Source organism: Wyeomyia smithii, chromosome 2 (assembly GCF_029784165.1).
Source record: "Wyeomyia smithii strain HCP4-BCI-WySm-NY-G18 chromosome 2, ASM2978416v1, whole genome shotgun sequence".
In the NCBI taxonomy this organism is placed as follows: domain Eukaryota; kingdom Metazoa; phylum Arthropoda; class Insecta; order Diptera; family Culicidae; genus Wyeomyia; species Wyeomyia smithii.
Window position 1 is genome coordinate 45,216,638 of NC_073695.1, and position 23,190 is coordinate 45,239,827.

The 23,190-nt window shown below is 37.1% G+C and overlaps 1 protein-coding gene across 2 annotated transcripts in view; it reads left to right on the plus strand.

Annotated features, from left to right (window-relative positions):
* The window catches only part of LOC129722825 (lysosome membrane protein 2), a 159,726-nt gene that overhangs the window by 39,115 nt on the left and 97,421 nt on the right, over nt 1-23,190 (plus strand). Inside the window, exon 2 of one of the 2 annotated variants that reach the window (XM_055676611.1) lies at nt 10,423-10,553. The exons of the other annotated variant lie outside the window; for it this stretch is intronic. The gene's annotated coding sequence lies outside the window, so the exon portion shown is untranslated. The remainder of the gene's footprint in view (nt 1-10,422; nt 10,554-23,190) is intronic. 2 annotated transcript variants of the gene reach the window in all.

Here is a 23,190-nt window from a genome sequence, read left to right on the forward strand (position 1 = left end):
TAAAGATGAAATAATGGTCCGTGGGCATTTTTTCGATAATCCCTAGGGTGTACTGAATTGCAGCTAATTCTGCGACGTAAACAGAAGCAGGATTATCGAGCTTATGGGAGACGGTTAAATTGTTATTGAAGATACCGAAGCCAGTGGACCCATCAAGAAGTGATCCGTCAGTGTAGTACATATTGTCGCAGTTGATGTTTCGATATTTATTGGAAAAAATTTTAGGGATCTGCTGCACGCGTAAATGATCCGGGATTCCACGAGTTTCTTCTATCATGGATGTATCGAAGAACACAGTAGAATCAGAAGTATTTGATAAGTCGACACGATTTGGAATATTCGAAGAAGGGTTAATATTTTGGGACATGTGATTGAAATACAATGTCATAAAACGGGTTTGAGAATGAAGTTCGATTAACCTTTCAAAATTTTCAATCACGGGACGGTTCAAGACCTCACATTTGATTAGAATACGAGAAGACAGGCTCCAGAAGCGGTTTTTCAATGGTAGTACTCCAGCTAAAACCTCCAAACTCATCGTATGGGTCGACTGCATGCAACCTAAGGCGATACGCAAACAACGATATTGTATTCGCTCCAGTTTGATCAAATGTGTGTTTGCTGCGGAGCGGAAGCAGAAACACCCGTATTCAATAACAGACAATATCGTTGTTTGGTAAAGCCTTATAAGGTCTCCTGGATGGGCTCCCCACCATTGTCCGGTTATTGTACGAAGAAAATTCACTCTTTGTTGACATTTTTTCATCAGATACCTCACGTGACAACCCCAGGTGCTTTTAGAGTCGAACCAGACACCAAGATATTTGTGTACCAAAACCTGAGAAATCGTTTTACCCATTAATTGTGTTTGAAGCTGAGCAGGTTCATGCTTCCTAGAAAAAACTACTATCTCAGTCTTCTCCGGAGAGAATTCGATACCTAGCTGTAAAGCCCAAGCAGACAAATTGTCCAAGGTATCTTGCAATGGTCCTTGCAAATCGGCAGCTTTGGCTCCTGTAACAGAGATTACACTGTCGTCTGCAAGTTGTCTTATCGTGCATGAATTTGCCAGACATTCGTCGATGTCATTTACATAAAAGTTGTAAAGAAGGGGGCTTAAACATGAGCCCTGGGGAAGACCCATGTAGCTAATGCGAAAAGTTGCCAAATCGCCGTGCGTAAAATGCATGTGCTTTTCGGACAACAAATTGTGCAAAAAATTGTTCAAAATTGGAGAAAATCCTTGTCGGTGAAGTTTACCCGAAAGAATGTCAATAGAAACGGAATCAAAAGCCCCCTTAATGTCCAAGAACGCAGACGCCATTTGTTCTTTACGAGCATGCGCCAGCTGAATATCTGTTGAAAGCAACGCAAGACAATCATTCGTCCCTTTGGCACGGCGGAAGCCAAATTGAGTTTCTGATAGTAGACCATTTGATTCGACCCAGTGGTCTAAACGACGGAGTATCATTTTTTCCATCAATTTCCGGATACAGGATAGCATTGCAATCGGCCTATAAGAGTTGTGATTAGAAGCTGGTTTCCCTGGTTTTTGGATGGCGATCACCTTCACTTGCCTCCAATCCTGCGGTACAATGTTTTGCTCCAGGAACTTATTGCACAAGTTCAACAAGCGCCTCTTGGCATTGCCGGGTAGATTCTTCAACAAGTTGAATTTGATTCTATCTAATCCAGGCGCGTTATTGTTACAGGACAGGAGGGCAACTGAAAATTCTGCCATCGTAAAAGGTGATTCTATCGCGTCGTGGCCCGGAGACGCATCGCGAACAATATTTTGCTCAGGAACAGAGTCCGGACATACTTTCCTGGCAAAATCAAATATCCACCTACTTGAAGACTCCTCGCTTTCGTTGACCGTTACGCGATTCCGCATTCTTCGGGCTGTGTTCCAAAGAGTGCTCATCGATGTCTCCCTCGACGTCTCGTTCACGAACCGACGCCAATATCCACGTTTCTTTGCTTTAGCCAAGCTTTTAAGCTTGGTATCAAGCTCCGAATACCGTAAATAGTCGCCAGGTATACCTCCCGTCTGGTAGGCCTTAAACGCGTCGGATCTTTGCGTGTAGACATCGGAGCACTCTTGGTCCCACCACGGAGTGGGAGGCCGTTCTTTGATCGTTACGCCGGGATATTTCTTCGTTTGGGCTTGCAACGCGGCGTCGAGAATCAAGCCCGCGAGGAGGTTGTATTCTTCAAGTGGTGAATGATGTTGAATCCACTCGACCGCTTTTGAAATCATTTCCTCGTATAACTTCCAATCGACATTTCGTGTGAGGTCATACGGAATGTCAATTGGTCGCATGCGAGTTGACCCGTTAGTAATTGAAATAAGAATAGGCAGATGGTCGCTACCGTGAGGATCGAGGATTACCTTCCATGTGCAATCCAACCGTAGCGACGTCGAACATAAGGATAGATCCAAAGCGCTTGGGCGCGCTGGAGGTTTCGGGATACGTGTCATTTCACCGTTGTTTAAAATAGTCATGTCGAAGTCATCGCAAAGGTTATAGATTAAAGAGGAGCGGTTATCATTGTATGGGGAACCCCAAGCCACGCCATGAGAGTTGAAGTCTCCCAAAATCAAACGTGGCGAGGGAAGAAGTTCTATTAAATCAAATAGCAGCCGTTGCCCAACCTGTGCTCTGGGGGGAATATATATTGAGGCAATACAAAGCTCTTCACCTTGTATTGTCATTTGACATGCGACAACTTCGATGCCTGGAATCGAGGGGAGGTTAATACGATAGAAAGAATAGCACTTTTTAATCCCTAAAAGTACTCCTCCATATGGGGTGTCTCGATCAAGGCGAATAATATTAAAATCATGGAAGTTGAGATCAATATTTGAAGTAAGCCAAGTTTCACAAAGGAAAAATGCATCGCATTTGTTTTTATTTATCAAAACTTTAAACGAATCAATTTTTGGTAAAATACTTCTACAATTCCACTGTAAGACAGAGATAGAATCCTTCATATACGCAGTTTAATTGGGCATCGAAGGATACAATCGCTGCAAGGAGAGGCCATTGGGCAGTCAACTGCTTCAAAAATGATCTAACTGTTGGGAGGAATGCTGTAAGAAAAATTTTAATTGGATCGGGTACATTGAAAGTTTCAAAAATCCAGTCCACAATGTCAGAAAATTTCACTAATCCAGAGTTTGTTTCATCAACTGGGAGTGTAAAAGGAGCAACTGGGGTTTTAGATGTTCCTGGCAATGCTGGGAACTCCTTCTGGGACTTTAAATTTGCCAGCCCAGGAGGAGTTTGCTTCGGTTTTTCCGCAGCACTGTTTGGTTTGTTTGTAACTTTCATTTCACTTTGAGAAATCTTAGGACCTTTTCTGGGAAGTTTAGGAGAGGAAATATTTTTCCTCTTTCTAGACTCCCCAGGATTGGCGTAAGATGCTCCCGCTGGTGAATCGTCAGAATCGGTTTCATCAGAGGACAACAGATCGAAGGGGTTCGAAGTAACGGGAGAAGTGGTAACGGTCTTCTTCAGCATGTCAGCGTAGGAACGCTTTGAACGCTCTTTGAGAGACCGTTTTATTTTATCCCTGCGCTGCATGTACACCGCACATGTCGAGAGCTCATGCAGATTTTCTCCGCAGTGAATACACTTTTCAGCGTTAACACTGCAAGAATCTTCCGCATGAGACTCCCCACACTTGCCACAACGTGCCTTATTGCAGCAGTAGGCGGCTGTATGGCCTAACTGCTTGCAATTCAGGCAGTTCATGACGCGGGGCACGTAGAGCCTCACAGGGAGACGAACCCGGTGGATCGAGACGTGGCTTGGTAGTGCAGACCCGGCGAACGTAACTCGAAACGAGTCTGACGGAGTGTATACTGTTTTGCCACCGATGATCGATGCTGACCGCAATTGCTTGCAGTCGAGCACCTTTACTTCGGGACACGTTTTGTTCTTAAAGCACCCTTTGGCACTTTGCAGTATACACTCGACGGACAGACTCGAATCGGTTATGACACCGTCGATCTCCACGTCTCGTGCGGGTATGTAAACGCGATACTCGCGTGTGAAGAGCTCAGAGCAAGCTATATCGTTGGCCTCTTTCAGGTTACCGACCACGACACGGAGCTTGTTAGGCCGGACCTTGGAGATTTCGGTCACGCCCTTGTACTCCTTCGTCAGGTCTTTAGAAATCTGCAAGAGGTTCAACTTTTTCGATTTCGGTCCTGCTTTTGGCCGAAAATAAACAGTATAGCTGCCCTGGGCTCCGTCTGGGTAAAGCCTGGGGCGAGGGGGGACTGGAGAATGAACAGGGGAGGGGGTAACAGAAGGGTCAGGGTCAGAGGGGTTCGGGGATGGTGGCGCGGGAGGCGAGGGATCTACATCCATCGCGCTAAGTTTAGCGCACTAGCGCTGACAAGAACACGTACCTTTTTATTTCTCCCTTCCAGTAAGGTTGGTTGTCCGATCGTTCGAAGTAGCAGCCGTTACAGCCAGCAGCACCAATACAGCAGCACCAAACAGCCACCAGCAGCGAGCCAGGTGTGAGATCACTCCACACAGCGATACAACTCGCTGACACTGATGGCTTCTTCTTTTTCCTCGTTTGTGTCTCGTCCACTGCTGTAGCACAATCCAGCCAGCAGCCAAATCGGCTTACGCACCAGCTGGCAGTCACGATGCGAAACAGTTGCACAAAGGCACGACCTTGAACCCGGATTTATTTCACTTGACCAGGCAAACAATGCCAACACTTGTTCACACGTCTTTTGTTTTATACTCTATCGGACCGATCACCAAACACGTCCAGTACTGATGCGTGTTCGGCACAGAATGATATTCCAATTGGTTGTTGCAACACTCAGTGAAGTGATTCCAAACTTATGGCAGGTATTGTACATATTATTATCGAAAATTACATGAAATGCCCAATAAAAAGTCAATAAATCAATGGTTCTTTAAATATAGAGCAGTTCCACAAAAAAGTCCCAGTTTTGATTTTTTTTTTCAAATTTTCATTGTTGATTTGGCTGAAACTTTGCATGGACGTTTCTATAGGCTAAAGTCGCCATTTTGTACTATTGGTTTAATTTTTTGAAACACGACTCATTTTGGAGAAGCTATTGAAAAATGCTTTTTTGGGAAGGTGTTAATGATTACAAATTTATCAAATTTCGAAATCGAATTTGAAATATAATTGCGAATTTTATGTACATGAAGCTCCGATTTGTGAATTTGGCTAATACCAACCTGAGGATGAAATGCATCAGCTTGCACTTCAATCTTACTTTTTACTTCCATCCCACTGTCATATCGAGGAGGGACCCTACTGTGGAACGTTAAAAAAATAATGAATTTTCGTGATATTTTTTTCGAATGTTGGGAGTAAGGTGAAGTGATCGAGTATTTTGGTGTTAAGGCATACCTATTTGAAAATGTATTTTGCCATATAGTGAGTATTACGCTGTTGGCAACTGGGACGTGGATGCTTTTCTAAATCAGTACCTTACTGAAGGTTAGTTTTTCTCTAAACTGAATCAGCTGAATATTTTTTAAGCATGTCAAAATGGATTGTCCAACTCGTTACATAGCCGAATATCCTAATTTTTCAATTTGTTATGATTTTTTAAATATTGATTTTCCATTAAAAAAATTTTTGTTACCACTAAAATGGCCGCCATTTTGACAATTTTTGGGCCTTTTAAAAACGGCTATGTAACAGGTTAGATAATCCCTTTTTTTCATGCTGAAAATTCGGTTCAGTAGATGCTGAGAAAAACTCACCATCAGTTAGCTACCAGCTGTTTTAGAGAAAGCATTCACTTTCCCAGCTGTCAACAGCGTAATACTCACTAATTTTAAAATACCTTAATGAACACCAAAAATATCCGAAAATTTCACTTTTCTCTAAACAACCGAAAAAAATATCACGAAAATTCAATATATTTCGACTTTCCAGAGTAGGACCACCTTGAAATCTAAATGAAATATATTATTTTTATTATCAACCCAGTTTAAACTTAACCCCAAAGTTCCCAAAACAACTTGAAACCCCAGCTGAACTATAGAACTTAAAACGCAATTAGACCTGTACGCCGACCATATCATCGGCGGCGGCGGCGTAGAAAAACTTCTAAATACATATATATATATATATATATATATATATATATATATATATATATATATATATATATATATATATATATATATATATATATATATATATATATATATATATATATATATATATATATATATATATATAAATATAAATATATATATATATATATATATATATATATATATATATATATATATATATATATATATATATACACTCTAATATATATATACACTCTAATGTTCGATTTTTTTATTTCAACATAAATAAATGAAAATATGTTCATCCGGGTTGACAGGATGTCTAAAAAAGTAATAAGAATGGTTAAGAATCAAGTAGACAAACAATTTAACAACCAGCAAAAAAATGACTATCGGCGCGATAAAAATTTCCTCGGCGGCGCGCCGACTGAAAATCATCGGCGGCGGCGGCGTGCGTAAAAGTGTCGGCGGCGGCGGCGTGGCGTGGCGGCGCACAGGACTAAACGCAATCTCAAGTTGGTTTCAAATCATGTTCTGAAATCTGTTTGTAATTCAAATCCACAATTCGAAATAAAAACCAAATTCCAGTTCCAAGTATAATTTCGAATTCCATACAAACTTCAATTTTAGTTTTAAACTCAATCCAAGTTCTAGGCTAATCTATTTCTATGAAAAACAACATTTGAATATATGCTCAACCTATGTTAACCGATTTACACTAAACTTGATATACGTGTTTTTATAAATAACATGCAAATTTTATAACGTATTAAAAGAAGGAAGAAGCCATCCCTGTAATAATAATTATGGAAATTCCGTGCATTATTTTTTTTTTCTTCATCTAATTCCGTGCATTATGTAAACTATCCCATGTATGCCATGTGTGAAGACCGATGCTCGACACCTAAAACCTACGATGGCGACTTCTGGTTCCTGAAAAGCTTTATAAAACTGTGGGAATGGCTTCATAAACCAAAATATTGATATTCCTGGAACAACCATTACGCCTAAGAAACGGAACCTAGTCTCATATTATGTTAAAATTGAGGATAGTTCAATCGCATATTCATTTCTCATTCAAATTTCTGATGAAGTGTTAAATTCGTCATCAAACTCATTCAAAATTTCCATCTCAAGCTCAATCCATAACTCAATAAAATCAAATCGTTTCCACATGTATCGTTTCGTTTCATTGACACCCATATATTGTCGTCAAAAAACAGCTTCCGCAAGCTTTGACCTCTACAATCACTGCCGAATCATCCAACCAAACATAAACAAAACATTCAAATTAGTCCAGAAATGATAACCGTGGCATCGAATATTAAGAAACTCAAGATATCACTGTGTATGCATACTACATTATCGAATTAGCAACCCCCTTTCCCACTCGCGGAAACATTTAAATCAGACACGAGCATCGTTTCGATCATATTTTTTAGCGGCGATTTGTGCAGCTGCTCTCGACGCGATCTGACCGTGAGCCTTATAGCATGACAACTTAAACACACTTTCGTGTCACTCGAACGGAAGCCGCACAAAAACAACCTGCAACTGCACATCCATCGAACCCCCCTGGCAACACGCGGGCAACAGTTAGAGAGTTGTTGCAATTTGTTTGCTTTACTTAGACACACCCGGTAGCGGTGGCGGCGGCGGCGGCGGCGGCGGCGGCGGCGCTAGTAGTGGCAGCGACGACAACGACGACGACGTCGTCGGGCAGTCTATTCTGGGCTTGGTTACTAATGTTTTGTTACGACTGGCTGGGAGACTGAGCAGATAGGGTAATCGATACCCGCGATACTCCCCATTTTGACAAATCATCTTTCCTCGGAATTGAGCTTTGAGCTTTGAATACACTCAGAAGTAAACCGGCGTGAACGGGACTGCATTTTTTGAGGAATTTTCAACCAATAAGAAAATGTGATAGGCCTTTGGAGCAATATGATGTTAGACATTGCATACTGAAAAGTAAAATGAACATAATTCAGATTATTCAAAGGCAACAGATAAATAATGGGAAGCAATAAAACTAGGCTATTGCATCAGCAGTACGCAGCGGATAAATATTTTCGATCCCGCTAAGCTCTTCTTTTCTGACACACAATTGGCGCAAGGTGATGAACGCAAAGATAGAGAGAGAGAAAATAAAACAAGGCATGTAATATTCACATGAACAAGCGGATATGAAGATTATGTTGAAATAGAGAGGAGACCAAAAATTGAACATAACAAAAAAAGTGGTTTATCATCGTCGTAAATTGACTTATCAAGAAGGTTTCAGAAAACAAAAGGTGACAATATGCAGCTCTCGTTATAGTGCGGCAAATAAACGAACATGTAAACTTACTTCTCCTCCACTCACTTCCCCACACCTTCAGCAACTGACTGTGGCACACGCTGATCACCTCGTAACTCTACTGACCTCTGAGTTGGGTGAGATTCCTACGTTGCGTTGATCATCGTTTTACTACAACTTCGCGAGCTCGTTGAGAAGAAATTTACATTGACGGGTTCGCTGTTTTCCTCTTTCAGTTTCATCCGCCCTACCCCCGTATCGACGTTTCGTTCCGGGAGACGGTGGCAGTGAAGTTAATGGTCCTCTTTCGACCTCCTTCTGGTATGATACAAAAATTGGCAGGCATGACTGGCTTGATTAAATGATGTCCATCGCCTAGTGTAGTCCTCCTGAGCGTGAGCTGCTTGCGTGTCGTCCTAATTGCTGACCCGAACCAAAGAGCGGCAAGTTCAAGTTGATATTTTCTTTCGCGGCCGCGCATTCTGTGCGGTGATTTACGTCCTGCCGTCGGTCCATCTACGGTTTGGGGCACTATATACTGACCTTCACTTTTTAATTCGAGCGTGCGAGATATTCGAGGATTTCAGTTCTGCTAATTGTCCAGCCTAGTTGTCAAGAATTTTAATTAGGTGCCACAGAAGGATGCTATTTTACGTGCTCCTCATATTAACCAACCACCTTCTCGTTTGGGTTTTTGGCGAATTGAATAATAGCGCAAAATGATGAAGCACTCGTGCGGTTTATTTTCATTCGTTTGTTGCGTGTAATTACAGCAGTCGTGTGCATCTATGTGTAAGCCACAATAAAAAGAGATTATACATACTTTGTGCCCCAGCTGGTGTCAGTCTTGCTCCATTCAAGAAAACCCATCTGTGTTATCTAATGTCTAACGCATTCAAATGCTTACTCACATAAAACGAGGCTTGTGCCGCAGCTTGATCATGATCGTATTTAGTTACCAGACGAGACAGACAGACAGCTCTTTTTTTGTTGGTTAACGGGTGACAATTATTGCACTGCTTAGTACCTACATCACACGCAAGATTTGGTGTTGATTATTACACGCTAGGGTAATTTCGGCTGTACGAGGTATGAAACAGTAAAACACCGTCAAAACAAATCACGAACAAACAAACGATGTATTTTCCACGGTGTGTTACGTCACATCACAGGTGGACGGCGCCCGTTAGAAATAGAGAGTGATTACTTGACTCATTTACCGGAGAGCTCTGTACTAAGCGTTGAGGGAGAACTTCGCACAAGCACCGCGCTTAAGAACCCTCTGGAGTGCAGGCAAATAAGTTGATTGTGGTTGAATGTCAAGTACCGTTCAAGTCGTTCAGAGTGGGTCGTGTATTGTCCCTTCTATTCGGTTACATATTATCGACTGGTGTCGCGAGCAGCATCCAGCGATTCTGGGAGATCGTTTCGAGAAGATATACTTAATATATGGTCATTACTGTCATTATCGGATGATGCTATAGCCCTTTTTTAACCATACGGCAACATCGGAGGATGGGCCGGACAACTGAAACAAAATACTTAAACGATATGATCATCGAAGGGAGATGATACTTGTAGTAGTGCCTACACTCGTGTTGTTAACTTCGTACGGAGTTGTGTTTTTAATGCTTTTCGATTGAAAACTTAAATACTTGCGATGTGTGATATTGAAGTAAAATTAGGTTTTGTAACTGACTATCTTGACAAACTCTATAGGATATATATGGGTTGATGTTATTTCTAACTCATTTTCTAACTCACTCATTCACACACTTTAAATTATTAAGGACAATATCTTCTTATATGTGCATTTAACACTATTTTTTCAGAAGCTATGAATAACGTAAAACTTTATAGTTTAAAATTTCTCTAATTATTACGTCTTACCCAGTTTTTTCTTGTTATTCCTTGTACATATTTTTATATTTTGACATTTTTCATATTTTAATTTTTTCATACAGTTTTGATATTTTTAAATTGTCATTCTTGATAATTTTAGCATTTTACCATCTTTAAAATTTTCAGAAATTTAAAAATGAATCTGGTTTTAGATTTCAAATCTACAAGCAAAAACAGTCGAAGATTGAATTGTTTCGAAATTAATCGCAGGCCTAAGTGCACAAACACAGCATTGACCCTGGACTACAGAAAACAAGGTAGGCTAATATCAAAGTCCTAGTTTAAAGTAGAAAATCAAAATTCGCTGTGGATGCCGTACACAACTGTACGATTCAGTAAAGAGACGTCAGTCGTCGAAATTCAAACGAAACGAGGCTTCTCTCTACCTTGAACGTATAACAATTGCGAAAAAATAGAAAAAAATTAAATACCAATATATACCGTGGAATTGATCACCTGAAAATTCGTAATGAAAAATACTTATCAAAAGACATTGATATTATAACACTATGCAATATTTATGTGGTCAAAAATGCAACACGTTTCACATACCTGTCAAAGTTAACCCTTGCATGCCCGGTGCAATTTTACATATTTTCGAAAAATTCTTCTAACTCAGTCAGAACTCAATCAAATTTGATCAAACAAGTTTCCAACTAACAAAAAAAGAAATGAATTTACTTAAAGTAATCTTAATTAAGGGTGAATAACGTTAAATTTGGAGTAGTGAGTAAAGTTGCATAAAAGCTTAAAAATATTATTTTCAACAATGATTATTCCATATCATTAAAGTAATACTGAAGAATTCGCAGGAAACCACAAAGATTTTAGTTTCAGAGCTAGTTTTCAAGCTTTTTCAACAAACCGAATTGAAATTGATCTAACGATGATCAAATGAGAGCAAATTTAACAAACTGCATCTCGTGAACCAAAATAAATAAATTTTATCCTGAAATATCATTATTTTAGTTTCAAAGCCAGCTGTGATCGATATTTTTCAGTTCAGAAATCATTTTTTACCATGAACATATCGAGAATAAAACACATTTCCTATAGAATGTATGGATTTCAACGGTGATCAATTTCACCCTGATTTATCTCATAGTACCTTATAAAGTTCTCCAATTGATTTCATGAAGTAGACGATAGAAATTTCACCAATAGCCAAAGAAGTTTTCTGGAGCACATACCAGTACTTGTTTTAAATATATACTATTGGGAAAAATTTACTTAGTTAATTGGGAAATATTATAAAAATTGATCAATTTCACCCCATTCCATTGTACCAAAAAACTGACAATAGTATATTAGCCAGAAAACAAAACAAAAATTATGATCGAAATTCAAAATAAATTATCCAAAAATGATGAAAAATATAAGAGAGGTCAACATAAAAATAATTTTTGACAAAAAATATGTTGAAAACGACAAGTAAATTTTAGGAAAAGACAATTAAATCTTTGACAAACTAATTAAAATAAACGAAAACGATAGGTAAAGGAATAAAACGAAATAATGACAAAGTAAAACAAAAATAATAAAAAAATACAATAAAATACCAAATAATGGCAAGAATTACAATATAAAGTCTACATGTCTGTTATATGTCTATTTCTGACAAAATATATGTTGAAAATGACGAAAGAATATTCAGAAAAAAATGTTGAAAAAGCAAAACTAAAATAAGTTCTTAAATTTACAATAAAATGACAGAACGCCACGAGGAACAAACATAAAAATGACTTCTGACATAAAAAGTTCAAAATGACAAACCAAATTACAAGCAATGTCAACCTAATAGGGAATACAAGAGCTGACAAATATGACTAAACATGTAACAAACTAGATGGCGATGGTGTCAAAAAATGTCGCAATAAATAATTCAGAAATTTGTCAAAAATTGAAAATTGTACAAGCAACAAAACATACAAGAACTGATACAAAACAGATGAAAAATTTCAAAACAATAACAAAACATCAGGCAGCTAAAACTTGCCAAGTATGTGTTGAAACAAAGACTATTAGATGAAACAACACGATAAAAACAACAATACAGGTCGCACTCGATTATCCGGAACATCATCAAAATGTTCATTCCGGATAATCGAGTCTTTCGGATAATCGAATCACAGAAAAAATACTGAAAAAAGCGATTACCGAATATAAAATAAATATTTCCTTTTTTTATTATTTTACAGTGGAATTTCCATTGTATCACGGTCAAAAAAACACTTTCCGGTAAATCTAACGAAACTTTGGATTCGAGGAAATAATGGAGTTTATTATTTTTTGTTGCGTAGCAGTGAAATCTAACGAAAAATACTAAAATAGGCGAAAAGGGGTAAAATCTAGAGAAGAAAAAAAATAAATTGGACATTGATTTTTTTCCACTTGATTCGAACATGTCCCAAACGTGCCGGATGAGACACAAATGGTAACAAATATGCTAGAAAAAATGGTAAAGGTAAAATTTCCGGATGAAAATTGAAAACCAAAAATGACACGAAAATAATAAACTAAAAGCTTGCTTAATTTTTTCTTTGTTTATTGACAAAAAATTCTGAAACCTGTAAATTGATAAAATTCATTGAAACCCGTAAATCAATGCGACCAGAAATAAATAAATTAATAAAACTCAGTCAGCGTAACTTGGGTCGTGGCCGCGATTTCATATTAATTACGAAGGCATTCAAATGCTCTAAAATCTGGCTGCCAAACACTCAGATTTAACTTCAACAAACTAAAAGTATTGGACTCTTCAGTTTCTAATGAAATGTAGCAAGAGCTGGAATCGGTGATTTAAAGGCATTTTAGAAATCAGACACCAGCGGTGATTCAGCGATCTTAAGCAAAGTTTTACAGAAGGGAACTACATTATTTGGGCCTAACGAAAAATTGTCAGCGGAACTGAGGCGATTGATAGACGATTGTTTATGAATTTCTGGAGTGAACTTGAATAAATTTTGTTTTTCAATTGATAATTAAATTGTAAACGCTTGTTTGAAACTTTTTATTAATAAACTTTATTTGAAATCTCATTTTTGCTAAGGATTTTTTCCTTTCCCGATTCCCGGGAATTCCCGGGAAATGAGATTTTTCATTCCCGTTTCCCGGGAAATCTATTCTCAGGAATATTGCAAACCCTAACTACAAGGACAAATTAACTAAAAATGACAAATAAAAAACTTCCATTTCTTGCCATTTTTCACATTTTTGATACATTCTTCGTGATTGAATTTTTTTAACAAACAAGGAGAACAAAACACATATCCATCGAAATCGGGAAATTACGTGAAAAAAAAATTAATTTATTATATAGCATAGCAAAATAAAATTACTTAAATATACAATAAAATGTCAAAAATAAACAAAACATAAGAATCTTAAACGAGCTAACGATTTAGTAGGCGAAAACAGTCAGTGTAAAATAACCGAACAAATAATTTCAATTATATACATATAACAAAATATATAACAATAGTGTGAACCAATGTCAACAAATTGTCAAGGAAAAGATTCAATATTAGCAGAAAATAAAGAAATGATTATAGGTACAAAACAAAATATTAAACAAACAACACAAAACCATTTAAACGCGTTAAAGAACTGCAAAACAGTAACAAAACAATGATTTTTTTTTCAATATCCACATAACAAATGAAGCCAAATAAATAACATATAAATAAAATAGAAAAAAAAAGAAATGAAGAAGCAATGAAACTAAACAATGCGACAATGAGGAGAAATTACAAAAAATTAGCAGAAGACGACAAAAATTGACCAAAATAAACGATATAATGTATGTAATGTATTTTCGAAACTGTTCCAGCAGAAAAAAATAGAAGAAAATAGTCACAAAACCATAACAAAAAAAATGGAAAACAAATAACGAAAGAAGGACAAAAAATAATGAAAAATCGGAAATTAGACAACACTCAAAAAGAAGATAAGCAATCATATAAACATGGTCAAATAATCAAACCAAACCAGACAAAACAAATGTTAATAAGAGATGACGAAAAACAATAGCAAAAAAGGATAAAAAACGCAAGAAAAAACTCCAATAAGTAATAATCAAAAAATTGACAATATACAGCAAAATAACGCAACACAGCAAATATAACAACGAACTGCGAAAACTGACAAACAAATGACCGAAAACCGAAAATAAGTGCACAAACGCAGGCAGACTCCATGTATAAAATAGAAAATAAAATTGATTGCGAATGCTGTACACAACCGTACGCAGCAAGACGAATAATATCAAAACTAAAAAATAATATCAAAACTCCAAGAAATGACAATAAAAGAAAACATTGACAGCAAAAATATGACGAAAAAAAAACAAAAATATAATATTTCAAAGAAAACCACATACAAGAGAAACAAAACAAATTTCATAATGCAAAACAAAAATAATTACTAAAATAAACATGATTATGTCAGAAAAACGACAAAAATAACAGAAAAGTGAACATAAAAAATATGTTTGAATAAAAATCAACAAATTAATGACAAAAATAGTGCAGGAAAAGGTATCGACAAAACGGAACAAAAATAAATTCAACAATTCACAAAAAATGTGTTAAACACGGCAAACGAGCAAACAACAAAACGACTTTTGACAAAAATACATTATAAATAACAGAAAAAAAAATCAAGAAATTAAAACCCAATACTCAACCAGCTGACAAAAATGACAAAAATAGCCATTAGAAAGAAAAGCAATTCCAATTATAACAAAATATATAACACAAATTTCAATGAAATGTTGGAACGAATTATTAAAAAAATTGTCTAATACTGATTAAACACTGATATAAAATAAAAAAAATAATTACAAGTACGAGCCAAAATATACAAAACACACAACTGCTAAAAAGGCAAAAAACGAAACAACTGACAATAACAAACATTTCCAAATAATGATAAAAAATGACAAAATTTGAGCATCAAATGAAAGAAGGTTTTATGAAAAAATGGCATATAAATACGGGAGAACAACAAAAAAAGCCAGAAAAATGAAAACCCACAATATACGGTAATAAATAACATAAAAAAGTGAAGTATGTAACGAGCACCTTGGAACTATTTATTTTCAAATATTAATCTTACTAATGGTAAAGTTGATCACAGATGTTTTCCTATTTAATTTAGTTTGCATTACGCAAAATGCATGCTAGTGTTAATTTTATAATTTATACGCTTCAATATTTTTTAAAAATAATCTGCTGTTGAGATTACCGCAACAGGCTCAAAAAGTAGTAATTGGCATAACATTTGACCAGAGCAACGAGTTCCCTTACGTTCGCTTACGTTGCTTTGCATGCATCGCTGGCGGTCGAAGAGTAGATTGACCCAGCCGAATAAGTCTATTGACCTATTGCGTCACTGGGAGAGTTTCCTTTTCCTCTCTATCCTCGGGGATGGGATACTGGATGCTGGGTTAAAGATGCACGCTAGAAGAAGATGACTTTGCCGAAACTGCAACCTTCGGGCTTTTAGCGTGGGCAATAATCCTCGCTAGACAGGTTCCGGTAACGAAGTTACCGTGGACGGTTGATCTGAGGAATCCCAATGCTTGATCGTTCACTCTAAGTTGACTAGTAAAAGAGGTAGGAACGATCTGCACAGTACAGATCCGCGCGATGTTTGAGACAGGTGGTTCAAAAAAAATCAGTGAAACTCTTTATTTAATTTACTAAGGACAGTTCCTTTCCCCAGTGCGTAAAAAATTCTAGTGTGCAAAGTGTGCATAAAGGTAAGAAGCGGAATCTTGCCCAAAGGCGGTAGATAATGAAACGACACGTGCTGGCCACCTTTTCTTCCATTAGAATCGCCACCGCTCATCGATTCAGGCTTTGTTTTGCTCATCTTCATCTTAAAGAGAAAGAGTTTTCTTCCCTCTTAACAACTGCGAGCTTACATTCAATGTGCATCACACCATCTGCTGTAGAGAGCGCAGAGTAATAGTTTCTTTGACGAAAAAACGATCCTAATTTGACAGAGCGAAAATCCAGTGAAACTCTTGTAAATTGCTCATCCGCGCACGCAAGAAAAATGAAATAAATTGCTCGGCGACCAACTGAGCATTGCGTTACCGTTCCCATCGCTCTGGGGTGCGGCGAAAACAGTATAAAATCGAACTTTCTACAGAATACGCACCCATGGTGAGTTGTGAATCTTCCTATAATATTAAAACGGTTAGGATGTGGCTTCAATGTGAACCTAAATGTTTTGATATTTGGCCAATTTCTCTTCTAGTAAAGGAGAAGCTAACGAAAACTACTCCCTCTTAAACTGAAAGAGCAAATAAATGTTTATCCCTAACACGTGATGATAAAGAGTGAAAAGGAACTCTGCGACTGAAATACTCTACGCCTAAATGTGGATAATTACTCACTCTGTGTGAGAGAAAGTCTAGTTCTCCAAGGGGTTTGGCAGGTAGAAAAGGAAATTTGGGCAAAAATCAAGAGAACGGAAGAAGCCTGCATCGAATGCGACATCACGGATATCCCCGCGGCTTTGCTGCACAACACGATTCCGAACACGAGCATCGTCAAACGTTTATGCCTGTACGGAACAGGTCGAAAGATCAGTAATCGGCACCATCACCCTTGATGATTCACTGATCGAGGCGCACGCTGTGCGCTGCCAGGCAGCAGCAGACGTTCGAGGAGAACAATAGGCTAGACGGATAGAGTGGAGACACCCGATTTCGACCCAACGTAGCGCTGGTAGCGTACCGATAGGACATCGGTGAAAGGACCCGCGTGGTACGAAGCAGAACGACGCAGCAGCAGTAACCAGGAATGGCGGCTACGCAATTGTAAGGCGACCCACCCTCATGAAAACCGGTAAAGAGTGAGTACTCCCATCTTATTTTTGTCCATGCGCATGCGACTAAGCTAGGGCCGTGACCCTAAGCCGAATCTAGTGAAGATTTGCCCCCGCCGCACACTTGCCCCTTTGACGACAGCAGAATTGCACAGAAGATAGGGAATAAATCGGGAAAGGAATGAGTTAGGATAAAGAAATGACTAGGCCTAGTGAAGCGAAATTGTAAATCAAAACCAATGATAAGAAAATGCTGAAATGTGATAGAAGGTACCAAATCTCACTGGAACAAACCGCAGTAGTTATACTGCAGAAAACAGCGGTTTCTATGAAAAGCGATAGACTGTCCTAGTAGATGGGTTAAGGTTTTTCACTGGTTCGGGGTTTCGTGAAGTTTCGCTGTTTTTTTTTTTGTATTATTTTACTGGGGTGGCAGGCTCCGAAAACAGCTCGGAAAGCTCCCGAATTTACACTGGTCAATCTTAGTTCTGCGAGACTGGATTGGGCCAGTGATGAAAATCAACCCTCTGCCGTTTTGTTTCTGCGAAATCAAGTACGGCGTTTAAGGGCACTAGGTTTGCAGCGTAGGCAAGTCATCTGACGCGCTTCTGTTGCGGAATATAGCGAGTCATTGTAAGGTCAGCGGACAGCTTCTCTTCCCGAAACGGGATAAAAAGAACCTCCTCTTGGAAGGTTTCAGGCTGGGCAATCACATCTCGGCGGTTAGTCTCTCTTAGGAGAGTGGCGCATTTAAGCCACCCGCTTATCATCGGGGAGCGATTCGGCCGACTAGTTACAAGTATAACTAACAAATGCAAATTGAACGACAAAACGTATTACTAAAATAACCCATGTGTAGAAATGTTACAATAGTCAAAACAAAAATTATTTAACATAATACAAAAATTGTAAAAGCCGGACCAAAACATAACAAAAAGAGCCGAAATATGAAGAAAATAACAAAAAAAAATCTTTGAACAAAAAACAGAAAACATATATGAAAATATATACATATATAAATTGATAAATACATTTATTATAAAATACGAAAACAAGAAACAAATGTAATAAAACTATAAAATTGACAATAAAATATTATGAAAAACAGTCACCGATGACACAAACCGCAAACGAAAAGGCGATTATTCTAATATGAAATCAAAATTGGAAATAAAAGTTGCAAAAAGGATAAAATTTGCATCAACAACAAAAATAATAAAATAACAACAAAATAACGATGGTTTGCGAGAAATGACAAATAAGATACAACTATGTATACGTAATTGATTGAAAAAAAATTAAAACAAGATGAAATGAGATATGACACAAAAAAGGTAAAACATGACAAACAAACAAAATACATGAATCTTTAAGACACTTAAAATCACACAAAACTAGCTAATAATATCAAAAATAATGGCCGATCAGCAATTGATAAAAACTATACCAAGAAATAGATACATTCTCTGCGAAGCTACACCAACAAACCAATTTTTGAAATGCATATTTCAGCAATGTAAATATTTTTCCTAGATTCTATAGTGTTTGAACCTTCCAAAAACTTGTTGTTTAAGAAACTGCAGAAAACTAATTGCAAAGTTCAAGTAAAATTAACAAAAAACAAGCGTTTTTGGTTACATATTTTTTTAATTGTTACAATTGATCAGGAGTATGTATTTATAATACATTTTTTATGTTATATGACTGTAAACAAAGTGCTTTATTCAATGCCTAAAGGGTTTCGGAATGAAATTTCAAATATGTTGATCTAAAGCCAATATGAAAACAGGGGTAATTTAGCGTTGTAACGTCACGAAAAAAGTACAGATTTTTACTTCATGGGAACTCCTTACATTTAACCCTCTCCCGCTCACAAGGTTTATCATTAAAATATATAGCTTCACGAGAAAATTCAAGCTGAACACTTTGTAGACTAACTAAAATTACTGCCAACTGTAGAATTTCGAAGAAAATGCCCAGTGATGCTCTGGGGTAGCATATAAAAGTTTATGGAACAATCGTAAGCACAACAAACTATTTTATGTCAAGATATGATGTTTATAATTCTTGGTGCTTTAGAATCACCATGAGCGGGAAAGCGTTAATCAAAGTAATATTTTGTTTTTACTTTTTACTCAAAAATACCTTTAATTTGATACTAAAAGATCGCAGCTAGGTTGAATACAACTTGAGTTACAACCGGGTTTAGTTTGCGTTGTAACGTCACGAAATTTTTTTTCTCCCCTTATATAATATTCGTCTATGTTTAAAAACATACTAGATGCGTCTAAATTAGTTCACGTTACATCTGTCATATAACAGAGAAAAAATTTTGTAAATTGGATTAATGTTTTTAATTATTAAACTGTGGGTCATCCATGAGTAACGTTACATTCTAAAAAATTCTAATATTATTCTATTATATTATATTACAATGCATTGCGTGACGGGAGATTGAAAATTGTCAACTTCCTATTGAACTAAGAAACTATTGACGCAAGGTAATGAAATGAATACTTCGTCCGCATCGCTCAAGCCAATCTTCCGAATGTGATGGTTATCGAAATTACGGGACGTGACATCACCACATTTAACGATGAGAAGAACATTTTTGAACGACCAACACCATATTGTGGAATAAGCCAGCTATTTATTTTTGGGGCAAGTCTAGATGAAAAAATCATCAGCGGCAAAAATGCACTCGAATTTTCTTGAATAAGTAGTGTGAGTTTTAAAAAATCAAGGAAATATTACGGGAGCGAAAAAAGCAAAAAAGCGGCATTTTTGTGTTATTATTATAATTTTTTAAAGGTTTCTTGTATTTAATGGAATTAAGGACACATTTGTAAACTTGTTTTTGATATAAATGCTGAATAAACTGCTTACATACTCAGACATTGTGAAAAAACTACAATAAAAATAAATTTAATATGTTTTACACATAATGTCATATAAGACACTTTTGAGAATATTTATGATACAAATGTCACTTATGAAAAGAATTGATTTGATCATAACTCACATTCCTTCACTGAAAATCTCCGAGTTTAAGTTTGGTTCTGCATTCCCAAACATTAAACTACAAAGTAAATTTGATACGTAGTTTATGGATAACCCCACAAACCAAGTGCATAAAGTAGAACTAGAAATATATAAAATCAGATATTGAGCTATTTCTTATGAAAATGACTAAGAAATATGTGATAAATAATGGATATCGACTGATTCATATTTTCGTGACGTTACAACGGAGTAAGAATACCCCTGGCTGAAAAATGAGCGTTGTAACGTCACGAAATATGAAAGCTTCTCAAATATAGATGTTACCAGTTATAGGCATTCTGAACATGGCAAAATGTTCGATTATTATTTGTTATAAAATCGTGGAAGAAGAAATTGTTATAAAATACCTAATAAAGCAGAGTTTTTGACTTTTGTAAGAAAAGTTCCGACACCTCAATTTCTCGCGCGTTGTAACGTCACGCTACATTTTTACTCCCCAAGGTAATATAAACAAAGTAAACAAAAATCTTATACATCATTCTTATCGGGAATTTTGTCTACTTTTTGAATCTGTAATAATATCAAAGGGTTTCATGAAAAAAAATTACTAGTTAGAATTAAAATGTTGCCAACAGAATAGTCAAAACGTTGTAACATCACGATAGAATGTGTCAATAGCAAAAAATTCAAACAATTCAATGACATTTTTTGATATTTTCTACATTTTTGGCCTTATGAATTTCTGACAATTTTATGATATTTGAATTTTTTATTGTTTTTAATACTTTTTTAAAATTTGGCATTTATAAAAATTTTAACATTTTGACATCTATGACATTTCTGTCATACATACATACATGCATACATGGCACTATGCAATTTTCAAAATTTCTGAGGTATTTTTTTCGGATGCCATGTTTTTTTTTTTTTTCAATATTAATCTTTTAAAAAATTTTCACATTTTTCACATTATTGACACTTTTAACATTATAATATTTTTGATATAGGTATCTGAGATTCATGTTGGAATCTATACTGGTTTTGTTATTCTTAACATTTTTCAGATTTTTCACATTTTTAACAGTTTTTTCTTTATTTTTTTCCAGGTAATTTTACGACTCAATACATATTATTTTTTTACGAGGCCAAAGGTAATTTTATGTCATCAAATATTTTTTCTTGAAATTAGACTCAATAATCTTTGTGGGCTTGTTTTTAGTACAGTAAAACGGTGTATATTGTTTATTGTTCACGGTGTTCCATATATATGCGAAAACTATATTCTAACTTCAAACTTTTCATGGCAAGCGTTTTTTTTTCCTTCATCGTAAACAGACATTAGATATCTCTTTGCCAATAACCTTTAATCGAAGGTAGAAACAGTTAGTATTCTAAAGTGGAGCATACTTTTACTCACCGCTATTGCCACAAGCACATGGGTATGTGCGTGCAAGGATAAATTTTTCTGCGACCAAGCTCAACTTGCGTGACTCACGGGGTTCCGATTGGAGCATGTGATTATATTAAGCACATACACATAGATATGTAAATCTAGTAGAATTTTCACACCATGTTCTTCACATACACGTGAAACCCATGGTTCACTCTAACAGACCATATATACTCAACAACCGATGGTTTGAAGTGAGTTTTCCAAGTACCACCAGCAAAACCCGCACGCAGTCGCGTGAAGCCGTACACCGTAAAAACGTGAACCTTAGACCCGGTGCCGTCGAAATAGAAACGAGTCACTCCGGACAATGCCAACCGAGCGCGAAGCCATCCCAAAAGCGCACCGCCGCCGCCACCAGGCCACTTATGGCCAAATTCACGGTCAGCGAAAGCCACCGCGGCAGCGGAAACCGAAGAAGTACCGAGCCTGTTGTTGTTATGTATATTTTTTTCTGTCGGCAGCATCAACGATGGCCAAGGTAGACCACTCTTCAAGTTCCCGCTGTGACCGCATCCAATGTCTTCTGCAGGCAAGAGCAATGGCAGCAATTAGACATTAGATATGAACGCTCGTACATTACCGGGCCAAATATGCGCTTACGGACGTATCGGAACTTGCGCTCTAGACGATCGAGTGTTCACAATCCATTCAGTCGCATGATCAGCGCGATGAAGTGAAAGACGACAACTCGCACAGAATCCGGACAACCTTCATATTTTTTGTGCTCTCATCTTCAGCTTAGAGTACCGAGTGTAAAACACCTGCTGTAAATCTAATTACGAACCGGTAGAATCTTAAAAAAACACACACACGATCGTGCAATCTAGTGCTTAGAATTAACTTTGTCACGCCGGAGTTTGTAGTCTTAAAAACCGTTAAAAAAAAAACTGGTAATCGAACATGCGGAAAAAAATTATTTCTAATATTCCTTCCCACGAAGCTCACCCCACTCCAAAATTCTGAAAGGTTGCGCGAACAAATTAGGCAAACAGTTTATTATTGGCATTGTCACCGGAGCCAATATTTGACCAAATAAATCTGTATGCAAATCGAGAAGATACACGCTTGGATACCAAGGTTTCCCGATCCGGTCGTTTTAGGAGTGGCGAAAAGCAGTGCCTCTAGCGTACCAAAATTTCCAGCTAGGCGGGGGCACTGTTTTACGCATCCGCAGAGTATCTTTCAGTTGTGTCTCTTGATTTAGAATAAAGAACATAATTCACCTAACGAACATAAAAGATGCTACATTTAGGCTACCCCCTGGACACACCATCGTACAACAGGAAATATATTCGCGATTTTTTATTGATTCATCATTCTAAATTTCGTACCAGTGCTCGAGCAGACGGTAATTATAGGAGTCTTTGTTTTTTTATTCTTCGTTTTGATGTTCAATCTTTCAAGTTTATTATGGCGGTGCACAACGCAAATTCGGCCGCCCGTTTGTGTAGTTAAAAACGTCGCGACGGTTTTTTATTATTCACTACGAGAAAAAAGCAGTCTCTTAGATTCCGCCTTGTGACGCAAAGCTTTCAGAGCGATAACGATAGGAGCGGCTTAAGAAATATATATCTTCCGGTTAAAAATAGCATCGCAGAAAA